General features: G+C 29.7%; 1 protein-coding gene across 2 annotated transcripts in view; it reads left to right on the top strand.

The window, feature by feature from the left end:
- Positions 1-1,374: 1,374 nt before the first annotated feature.
- LOC113382757 (transmembrane protein 47-like) overlaps positions 1,375-12,739 on the top strand; it is a 47,538-nt gene continuing 36,173 nt past the window's right edge. The window contains exon 1 of one of the 2 annotated variants that reach the window (XM_026620988.1): positions 1,375-1,501. The gene's annotated coding sequence lies outside the window, so the exon portion shown is untranslated. The remainder of the gene's footprint in view (positions 1,502-12,739) is intronic. The other variant, XM_026620987.1, reaches the window with a different exon arrangement.

The following is a 12,739-nucleotide window of genomic DNA, read 5'->3' as shown; positions in this document are numbered from 1 at the left end:
AAATATACATAAAATATTATTTATCTATTCATTTTTTTATATATTTTATGATTTTTGGTTTATCTTAGAAAATAGCATTTTTCTTAATAAAATTTTGTAAATAGCTATACGCTTCCCTTGTAACCTCTTGTATACTCTTACTACTGTATACTCTTCTTTTATCTATGCTTGTAACAGCCTCGCGTCCCAAAAGTTGAAAACCACGGTACTAGACAATAAACAAAACAGCCTGATCAGAGCCTGATCATCCTACTTAGCCTACCAGACCAGCCTTACCAGCTACCAGTATGAAAAGCAGGATTGCAACCATATGTAAATAAACATAACTACAGCAATGCCTACTTGCTATGCAACTACAACTACCTTCACGTCTTAGGGGGCAACCATTAATCACGTGAGGATTTTAGGGGAAGTGGGGCTTTGACAAAAAATCACGTGGGGAGGGATGGGTCTAGTAAGTTATCACGTGTATTTATTTTTTACCTAGATTTTTAAAAAATAAAAGAAAAATTTTACTTATATTTCGTATAAATTCGTTCGAAAAAATTTACGTGACTAAAAATACACGTGATGTTTGGTGGGGGAGGGGGGTAATACTAAATATCACGATGTATCACCAGGGGGGAGAGATGGTCCAAAAATTCGTAAAAAATCAATCACGTGATTAATGGACGACCCCATATAAAACTATCAAATGAGATTTCAACTTGTGGCGAGCATAGCTCACTTAGTAGCGTGTTCCATTCAAACGACAGGGATCTTCGGATCGAATCCTATCATTGACTTAGAATTTAAGTAAATATATACATATAGTTAATTTGTAGTTGAATTTAAAATTAAATAAAATTGGATTTGTAAAGTAGAAATTGAAAAAAAATTAGGAGTAAGAATTGAATTTACAGAATTCGAATAGCTGAGTTGCATTAGGAGTAAGAAGAAAAAATGTTAAAACTGGCTGAGATTAAAAGAAGTATAAAGATATTATATAGAAGGAAGAGTGAAAGGAGTTGAACAGAATTTGAAATAAAAAAGCAAAAATTGATGAGAGAGAATGAAGAAATCAAAATTGAAAATAATTGAAAAAAAATAAGAATAAAAATAGGATATATAATATTGAATATGATATAAAAAATATAATAATATAGAATGTATTTACATAAAATGTTATAGGTGGCTAAATGCTCAGAGTAAGCGAGGCCAAATAAAATTTAAAAAAAAGTCCAACTACAGCAAAGCCTACTTGCTATGCAACTATCTTCACGCCTTATTAAACTATCAAATAAATTTCGAGATGGCAACACTGCCCTCTCTCACCGCGATTCACGAGCGTTGTCGGCCATATTGCTTCTAGCGTTTAAGAAAACAGATCAAACATGAACGCTCAGACAAAAGCACAACAACAACAAGTGATTTTTGGTGGTTTTAGTTTCGATGGCGATTCTTTGCCCGATTATAGTGAATTTGACAGTGAATCTGTGACATTGGACTACCACAAAGAAAGGTCTGTTAATTCTATTCTATTTTGGTTATGCGAAAAGTATTACTCGGCGCATATGTCTAAAAATAACACACTTAACCTTACAATCATTTTGATATCTAGGCCGCGTATCGTTTTGATTCGACTTTTTAACTGCTCATAAAAATGTAACTATTGTGTATTTTGATTATTTTTTTAACGTGCTGTTTTATTTATTTTTATGTTGCATTTATTTACATTTTCATTTGGCAGGTGTAAACATAACCTTCTTAACACTGTGCGTCATGTTCCAGTCAACAATAATAAAAGTAAAATATCAATTAATAATGACATTTTACAATGCCTTTCAAATATGTATTTTCTTTGAATAATATGATTACAATAATTACATAGATTTTGAATAATGATTTCTATTTATGTAAGTAGTGCTCGTACTTCTTAAATAAAGATTTAGCACTTAATTGCCATAGAACTTACAATTAGTTACTATATTTTATTTAATTATATACATGCATATATTTTCATGATTTTATTTGGCTGAAGTGATTTTATTTTTTGTCTCATTATTGTTAAAATTTTCAATGAAATTTAAATTATCATTCATTATTGTTAAAGTTGTATAGTTTGAGCAGTTGAAAAGTAAAATTATAAACTAGCAAGATGTACAGGGTGTCCCAGGGTGGGTATAGGGTGTTAAAATCATATAAACTGGGTGATAGTATTGATCTTAAATGAGTAAAGAAATGAGTAAAATTAATTATCTCACATTGTTTGGAAATTATAAGCTTTTGGTCATGTAGTGATGTAGATGGAAAACAATTTGAACACTTACTTTAATAAAAAATGGTATTTTGCTATGTTACTTTTATTCCATTACCTAAACTAAACGAGGTCTAGGAGGAAGTCTAGGTCAAAATTATTCATTATTTCATTAACTTTTTTAATTAGGAACAAAAGGATTTGAGTGTGTTTGCAATTATGGGACCATTTTTCGGTTTTTATTGTTTTACTCGAAATTTTTCAATAATAAAATTATCAAGCATTTTATTATTTTACAATCTTGATTGAATGCGCCAACTTTTGATAAAACTTTTCAACACTCATTAGTACATTTTTTTAAAGAAGGGCCTGTCAAATTTGACTGATTTTAGAAATTTTAAGTTTTTCGCTCAACAAAAGGGGGTTAATTCTTGAAAACAAGGCACAATTGGAGTATTTTTTATGTGGTCCTAGAAATGTTATTCACAGTCACCGTTCAAAAGTTTAAATAAACAGAATTAGTAAAAATTAACCACAAAATCCGAAAATTGGTCATAATTTTACCCAAGCTCTAGGTTGCACTTCAAAGCTCATAATTTCTAAATTTTTTCTGGACTGAAATCACCCAAGGCTTTGGAGTCAAAGTCTGGATCACCCTGTAGTATTTTGTTAGTATTAGAGAAATACTTTTGATACTATTATATTATTCTGCAATATTATATAATGCAGCCAATTTTTTTATTCAATGAACTCAGAAATGGTCAACATATCACTTGCTAATGGATTTTAAATATCACACTTTACAATTTTTGAAATGAATGTTTTAAACCAGGGTTTCTTAAACTTTTGTCCTTCGCGACCCCTGGCGACCCCATTTACGATTGCAAATTTATTGGCGACCCCACTTATGATTGCGAGTTTCTTGACAACCCCACACATTTAAAAAAAATAAATAATATTTTAAATGATTTATTTATTTGGTAACAATATACACATAAAAATATATAATTTAAGAATTATCCATATATCATACTGTAAAGAACTGTAATCACTGGATGCAGATTTTAGCCTTTTTTTTTTGTTCAATTCTATGTCATTCAATTGATTTTATATCTCTTGTAGATAGATGATCAAATAAAAAATAATAAAAAAACAATAATTAAGAATTCGTTATAAAAATTTCTGCGACCCCAGAATTTTCCTACCCAAATGGGGCGCGACCCATAGTTTAAGAACCCCTGTTTTAAACATTATTTTCCTTATTTTCTTTATTTTTAATCTTAAGTCTGCACAGCTTTCTTTTCTACCGATGTCTGACTTTCTTCAATTTGTAGTAAATTCAATTATTGTTAGTGAAAGTATTAAATAACGATTTGTACTTTTATTTCTGTTCGATTGTAGATAAAGAATGAATAGTACGACATTAACCTAAAATGTTTGTATTAATGTATTAGATTTTATTATTTACTGGACCCCAAGGTGTTTAAGGAGAACAATATTATAATATAGTTCTCCTTTTCCGAAAAATACTATATTTTGTTTGTTACTTCAACTTAGTTGTCAGTAAAATTCACAGAGTTATGATTTTTTTTGAAAGACTATTTTTCACAAGGTTTCCGAGCATTTTTCAGATCTTTAAAACTTTTTTTCAACTTCAAAAATGCATGCTGTCGCAATGTTCACAGCCCGAAATTTATATTCTAACTAACTGACTCGGCGAACGTTGTTTTGCTAAGTAATGTATATTCTAAATAATTTATAGAAAATCAAAAATATTAATACTTCAAGTGTATAAGGGTGTGTTGTTTGAATGCTATATACAATGAGGTATTATAAAAACAATTAACCCCATTGTTTGTCTATATTTTGTCAATTCAATCAAACTGGAACTTTCATACACTTTCTATAGAAAACGTGGTATATTTTAATCCAAGTCTTTTTTGGTCTTTCGACTTATTGTTTACGTTTCAATTTTTTCAGATTCTTTTTAAATTCTGGATTTTGTGTATAATTGTAAATAATACTACTGAGCTTATACAAAATTTTCAAATTTCTGCGAGGAGAGATAGAAAATGAATTAAGCATTCTTTGACCAGCTTTTTGAGAAGTTTTCAAGTAACATTCAATGAATTAAAGTAAATTCAATAAAAAGTATATGTGTAGAGCAGGGCGAGGCAGAAGTGTCCAATTGGACTTTGAGCAAACATTAATTATATTATAAAAATCAAACCAATTATATCACAACAATTAACACATTTCAAACGAACAATTATCTGACTACGTTCAGTAAAACTATCAGCTAATTCATCATTGTAGAAATGTGCTTTCTTGCTGTGTTTCAAAAATTTGTTATCTAAACCTTTTTACTCCATAGACTGGGTAACTTTGAACTGCCAGGCGGCAAACAGGTTTAATGTCTTTTTTAATTTTAAGAGTATTTTACAAAATAATTACACTTTTAACTAATGCTAAAAACTACCAACGGAAGAAAATACTTTTATTATGGATATTTAAATATTAACGTTTATCTCCCGATCATGAGAGAAATGGATCATGAGAATCAAGGTTATAGCTGGTTATACATCTTTTTCCCTCTACTTTCAAATATTGAATTAAACAATGCTTAACTTTACTGGTTTTTAACACATGGCTGGTGGACCTTTTTAACCCCGGACCTTCATATATTACTATCTATTCTTTGATGAATTCTAGGAAATTATAACTGGGAAAATGCTATTCGACAAAATGTCTTTTTGATCGATACCAAATTCAGGTTCTGAATTTAAATATCATAAATAAAAAATAAATGTGTTATAAATACCAATGAGTATATAATTATACAAATGAGATCTTTCAGAGCACCTTGTTTGAGAAAAATATATATAATAGTCTGAGGTATATACGTGAAGGGTTAAATCAGTAGTTTCCAACCTCTGGTTGGCGCCTCTTGGGGTGTGGGGGCGTACAGCTGTTTCCAAAATACTATTTTCAAAAATTATGACATAATGTTAACACACGAAAAATAATTACTTTTTATTCATATTTTTACATATTACTGCATAATAATTGTGAGTATGATAATATCAGTGGAGTGTTCAAGAAATGAAATTGTTAAAAAAAATAAGGAGAGCGCAGGATTTTTTTTATTAGAGCAGCGGGGCGCGGGGCGAAAAAGGTTGGAAACCACTGGATTAAATATTGTTGAAAATCAAAGTTGCACTTACTTTCATGTAAGTAACGATAATATTCCAGAATTTTAAATCTAAGCAAGATTTTGGTAAATGTTACCAAAAATAATTGTACTTGAAATATCAAAAATCATTCTTTATTTTCTAGTGAGATAAATATATTGGTTATTAATCTATTTATTCTGATTAGATTAATTTTATTTATAAGTTCTTATAATTAGATTTTTACTTTACTCTTTTTATGGGTTTATTGGCCTTATAAGCAAAATATACAACGTTGTGAATACATTGTTCATAATTGTTTACTAATCGGATGATGAATTATTTATTATTACCATCGGATATAAAATTTCGAATTTATTCAGGAGAAAGTTATATTTTTGTATTTCATTCTCATTTATTATGAAATTAAATATTTATTTCAACATTTTTTACACTAACATTTGTTCTATCATTTAAAACACATGAAATCAGTTTATTTAAAATGTATTCTCATTGAAATTACTACAAGTGTCTTGCGTTGATGTATGTTTTATCTCTGAAAACACTTTACGATTTATCACCATTCTCATATCTAATCTTTAATTTGAATATTATCAGAAAATTATTCGGGCACGCCTTGGTACTACCTGTACAATTTACTCATAACTTTTAACTCATAAAATATTTTCAACTTCCCGCAGGGTGAGTTATAGTAACCGCAAAAAATCGAAAATAAAAATGTTTATATCTTATTATCTAATAGGACGGTTTTTAGCTAGAATTCATTTGTTTTTCTTTGGAAAGTCATTTGGAAAAAATGAAATTGGTCAATGAAAAATTATTATCGAAATTGAGGCAGATAAGCCTGGTTTCACTAGATCTAGTTCAGTCATTATAGTAAGTTCACCTTGGCATTCGAGATACCCAGCTGTAAGTCTGCCAATACTTGTATTTGCACCCTAAAAGTTGTCTCAAAACCTACATATGGTAGGGTGTACACATATAGGTTTTGAGACATCTTTAAAATACAAGTATTTACAGACTTACAGCTGGGTATTTCGAATTCCGGGATTCTTACCTAATTTAAGCTTAAATGACTGGACTATATGATATTTCAGAGCCTTCTTTTGAATTTTCAATTCTGCCAAAGGTTCTACGAAATCTGAAACCTGTACACCTGACTAATAGTTATATCTTCTCATGATAAATTTTGGATGCTCCGAAAGTTCATTCGACACCATCCTTATCTATACCTGGCATATGCGTGCGTCACTATTCCATGATGGATAAAAATTTATCAGTTTCGTTTTTTTTAGACACTGATATTTGCTATTTTAAATGCATTTGTTAGTAGAAACGTAAAAATATTTATCATATAATTTTGTTATCAATAAAACAATCATTTTAATTTACCTTAATCGAGATTTAAACCTTGATTATGGACAAATATTAAGCGAGCAAATAATCTTTCTGATCTTTTATGTAAATATTGATAATGCTACGGGAACCAAATTAAATTGTAAAAATAGATTTTTAGTTACTTAACTACAGATTATAATACAGAATATTCAAAATATACTTTTAAAATTGCTACTTGTTTTCGAAAGCAAAGTTCTAAAACTTTGCAATTTATAAATGTACTTATGCTAAATATTAGATTTGTTGAAGAAATTAGTAGGTTGAATTTTTGAATGTTTTGGTATTTTAGATAATTTTACTTTTATTTAATATCGTTGGAAAATTAATAATTTAGCTTATATTAGTAATACTTTCATAGGTTATATTTTTGCATAAAAGATTCTCTTGTGTTAATACTACAAGCCGAATCCATTGATTAATAAGCCCTAATCGATTGATTAATCTTAAATTGTTTTAATTTTATTTGAGAGAAAATTGGCTTCCACAATAATAATTTGTTGAAGAAATTAGTTGTTTAAATTTTTGAATGTTTTGGTATTTTAGATTTTTTTACTTATTTTTTTTTATACATAGTCGAAAAATTAATTATTTAGCTTATATTAATACTACAAACTGTTTATGAGCACTAATCCATTGATTAATCTAAAATTGTTTTAATTTTAAGAGCAAATTTGCTTCCACAGTAATAAGAAAACCCTTAATTGGATTAGATTAAAGATCATTATTGATTTTTGAATTCTTCAAGTGAGAATCAGAAAGTTTTACTGTAAATGCTTAGAGGAAATTTTATTAGTCTTCTATATGCATCTTATTTAGAAAAAAAATTCATTTATTGCTACAGAAATAAAACTGTGAATAGAATATATGCATAGGTATTGCAAGCTCTTTAAAAAGTATAATAATATGATATACAGACATAAAATGCCTATTTTTATATATTTTCCTACATAGCGATTGGGCTTGTCTTCGTCTAAAATGGGTTTGCAAATTAAAAATCAAATTTTTTGAATCATCCAAATCGGTTTAACCGTTTGCAACGAAACATATAGACCTAAACCTATAGATACGAGATACTTTATCGCTTCAAACACTACAATCTTCATATTTACTAAATGCAACACTTACGTTAGGCGTAACGGCTAAGCGCACTGCCTTGTGTGGACAGGATCGTGAGTTTGAATTCCGGCTCTGGATAACCTGATATCATGCAGTAGTGATATAAAATATAGATCAAAATTATGTGCCCAATTGATAATTGCCCATTTTGGACTCTATGGGAAATCTCTCATACTCTTCTTTCTTGAATCGAATAGGAGTTTAACTTAGCTCACGGACCTGCCTTAAGGCAGCACTACCTATTATTATTACATACAGACTACATATTCACTAGATACATCCTTTCTTCTATGTTGGTCAAAATATGATGTGTAAATGACGGTTATAAATCTATTTTTTTTGTTTTGATATTTCACTTTCTGAAAGTGGAAATTTATTGCATATCTTCACGTTTCAGAGGTTTCTGAACATTTTGGCATACCTCAGAATAAATGGATGTGTGTGTGTTTTCTATGCCCGCATTTTTTGGTCTACGTTTTTGGGCGCACGGATCAACCGATTTGAATGGCCCAAAAAACATTCGATTTTTATTGATAGGGAGATGCGTTGATTAGTTTTTGGCAACGACAGGTCCAGCCGTTACGGTGATACGGACCAAAGAGTGCAGCAAATAGAAATCGAGTTTTTGAGAGAACGGAGTATCCGATTTTAATGGTACAAAAACATTCAATTTGTAATGATTGGGAGAAGAGGTGATTAGTTTTTCGCAAAGGCAGGTCCGGCCATTTCGAAGATACAGAGCTAAATGTACAAAGAATTGCAGTTTTTGAGAGAACTAAGCGTCCGATTTAAATGATTCAAAGAACTTTCTGCTTGTCTTAACAAAATAATTGATTTTGGAAAAAAATATTTTTTGTTTCAACTTTTTTTTTCCATTTTTTTTCAAAAACATTTTTTTGTATATCGAAAATAATTTAGATTTTATTTTTAATTCTGACTATAATTCTGATATACTTTAAACAAATAATTTCAACTTTGCAATTCTGTTTATATAATTCTTATAAATATTAGTCAATGTTACAATATTTATAATAATCTATTTGAAAACATTCAGTATGCCTCGAACTTTTTGTTACGGTACGGGAAGTTCCAGCAATTTGCCTTAAGGCACGATGCCATACACCACACTAGTTTTAATATTTTTTATCTTTATCATTCTGGTTCTCTCTTTATCATTCTTACTGATTGCAGTTGGTTTATAAAATGTTTTCTTCTCAATATTTCTAGATATGCAGCAGAAAAATATTTGCATAAAAATAAAAAAAAAAGATCTATTTTGTCACTCTTGTTTGCTAGTTTGTCAGATTTCCCCTGTATCTTTTAATCTACACAGACGAAATTTAACACTCTTAATCCCATATGACTATCCCACCAGTTTATGAAGTCGTTTCGACAATGAATGTCATTTCTCTCTATGTAGATATATATATTTTAATTGAACAATGGCTTGACCGTACATATGGGTGCTTAATTTAATAAAATAAAGGTCACAACGAATGACTCGGATCACTAACTGTACTCCAGAGTTACACTCCCATGAATGAACTCATTCACGTACTATTTTTTCCGACCGATAGTGCAATCTCATGTTACAAAATAACTTTGCCGTTGCTACCGAATGTGACTAATTATTTTGTATTCATATGGTTGCTTTTATTTCCGACATCATGGATTGATTTAAATGCTGAGTTGAACACTGAGGGTTACGTATAATTGTATATTCGCTTGTATTATTGTAACTTTTAGTGATGTAATGATGCTTTCTCGTCATACTTTCTTTTACATATTCTTTCTTTTACAAATTATGTTTTGTCTATTTCAAGAAGCCTATGTTTTGTTAGTTTTGTTACAGATGCCTTACTAGAAAGCCAATAATTGGTCTTTCTATTTGTGATTATATTTTTATATACTTCAAAATGAACCTTTTTGACTTGGAATATAAACACATGATCTATATTTCCAAGATGATTCAGTGGCTTCCAAACTTTTTTGCACCGCGCCCCCTGCTCTAATGAAAAAAATGCACCCCCCTTAATTTATTCAACAATTTAATTTTATAAATACTGAGCTGCAAATTAACATGCAGTCTAAAACAAAAAATTTAGACTGCAAATTAATATGCAATATTATGTAAAAATATTCATAAAAACTAATTGTTTTTTGTATCTTTTCAAAAATTTTGGGTTATTTTCGAAAATTGTATTAAACAAACAGATGTACGCGCCTCCCCACTAATAAAGCCTAGCGACCCCCTGTGGGGCCTTGGCTAAACTCGATAGAGGGCATCCATCAATCACGTGATCGATTTTAAAGCATTTTTAGATACCTTCCTACCTTTGCAGATACGTGGTAATATTTAAATCACCCCCCCTGTCTCACTCAACATCACGTGTTTTTAGTACCTAAAAAACGTGAAGTTTTCGTATTTTTTTTATGAAAAATGTTGAAAATTGTCTCGATTTGAACTCAGAACCTGTCGTAAAAAATTAAATGCGAGGCTTTAGGGAATGTTATTGATGCTCAACTCACCGATTACGTTATACCAGTGGTTTCCAACCTTTTCCTCCCCCCGTTCTTGGTGCACCAATTCAATTTTTTTTAATAAAATTGTCAAGTATTTTACCATTTTACAATAAAATAAAATAAAATTTTGATTAAAATTCTGAAAAACAATATTAAAAGTTAACCACAATAACTGAAAAATGGTCTATAATTTCACCAAAGCTCTTGGTTGCACTTAACAGCTCATAATTTCCAAACATCAGATATTTTTTAATTTCCCGTAGGGTAAGTTATAGTAATCGCAAAAAAATCGAAAATGAAAATTTTTATATATCTTTACGTTTCAAAGTTTTTGAACATTTTGGCATACCTTAGGAAAAATGGATGCGTGTGTGTGTTCGGATACAAATTTTCGTCGACGATTTTGGGAACACCGGTCAACCGATTTAAATAATTCAAAGAACATTCGATTCGTTTTGATAAGTTTTTGGCGAAGGTAGGTCTAGCCGTTCCGAAGATACGGGGCAAAAAGTGCCAAAAAAGGTAACACAGTTTTTAAGAGAACGGAGCGTCTGATTTTAATAATTCAAAAAACATTTTACTTCTATTGACAAGATGAAGAACTGATTTTATGGGAAGATAGGGGACTCTCAATAAAAATAAGTTAAAAAAGTATCATTTGGCGGTCAAAAATGTTTATTGGACATATGTACATCAAATTATCGGATATTTTATAGAGATTTTAATAATTTGTACACATTTTGTGTATTTTTTTTGGATTCCGTACCTAGATTTTTAATTGCGGTACGGGAAGTTCCAGCAATTTGCCTTAAGCCACGATGCCATGCACCCCACTAGTTTATTTTAAATTTCAGCCCCGTTTCGACTTAAGTTAAGGTCTGGGACACGCTGTATTCATAATTACATATATACATGCAAATATACATACATACATACATGAACACACATACCTTCACGAACTCACATAGACATAGAATTTACATACATATATTGATATTTGATGATAAATATTTATTTATATATACATTACATTACATATACTTATAAAAATACTTTTGCATTTAAAATTATCAATACGATTTTCCTATTAATTGATATCATTTAAAAGGCGCCTTTCTAAAAATTGAATAAATCGCGTTTCATTTCATTTTATTAAAAGTAACAGTTGGCCTCAAAACGTTCATACATGCCGTATTGGTATTCCTATATCTAGTACTATATTTTGTTAATATCATTAATCGTTTTATTTATATGCACATGCAAATTCTGAGTAAATCTGATTTTGCAATAAAGTTTTGATCGAGCGATTGCATTCAGCGTAATTCGAAATTCAACTTTCTCCGATGCAGCAGTGAAATGGGAACGCGTTCTCAAATTGTAATTGCTAATGACACACATCGGGAAACTGAGCTTGGTTTTAATAACTTTAATGAAATAAACAAAATAATTGACATGAAATCAGGTGTACTTTTAAGGCGGCCATACGTCCCGATTTGGCCGGGACAGTCACGGATTTCCACCTTGTGTCCCGGTTTTTTTTAAAAGCAATCTTTATCCTGGATTTAGATTTATCGTCCCGATTTGTCCCGGGTTTTCGAAAATTAATAAGAACTAGTGCATACTTTTTCAAATCATGAAGAAAAATAGAATTTCATACACGACTCTAAAGTGTAAAAAACATATAGATCGAAAAATATATCATCGAAAAAACAGAATATCATAGATAAAAAAGAAACACATATACATAATCTAATAATAAATTTCTTACTAAAAGTCCGAAATTCTGATTTAAAAAAAAAAAATGATTCATTTAAAAAAACTGTTTTTTATTGCATCCTCAAATAGCATTTGTTATTTCAAAGTCCCCCTTTAAAAAAATTTGGTAACCTTAGTACTTTTTTACTTTGTTTTGAATGGATCTATGTTCTATTTTTGCTGTATTTCGTTTACCAATTTCAACGGAAAAATGTTATGAGATACTGTACTTCCTTATATTTAACAAACAAGAAACGCGATCATGTTCATGAAAAATCACTTTTTGCAAACTAACGGTAAGATTAGAAATTCAACATGGTGATTAATATTGAGTCATGTGATTAATATTTGTATAAAAATTATAAATATTTTACTTACGCTTCGGGTTTTCTTTTATTTTAGTTTTTTGTTTATTTATTCAATCAAAACTTATGAACACTTATGATACAAAATTGACTCAGTACCATATGCTAGCCAGAAGTTCGTTTTCGCGAAAAAATCCAATTTGCAAATTTTATGT

This window comes from Ctenocephalides felis, unplaced genomic scaffold, assembly GCF_003426905.1.
Source record: "Ctenocephalides felis isolate EL2017-DRISC unplaced genomic scaffold, ASM342690v1 CF-g0.4_SCAFFOLD_03570, whole genome shotgun sequence".
Classification (NCBI taxonomy): domain Eukaryota; kingdom Metazoa; phylum Arthropoda; class Insecta; order Siphonaptera; family Pulicidae; genus Ctenocephalides; species Ctenocephalides felis.
Note: the sequence above shows the minus strand (reverse complement) of the source record. Positions and strands in the feature narration are given on the sequence as shown.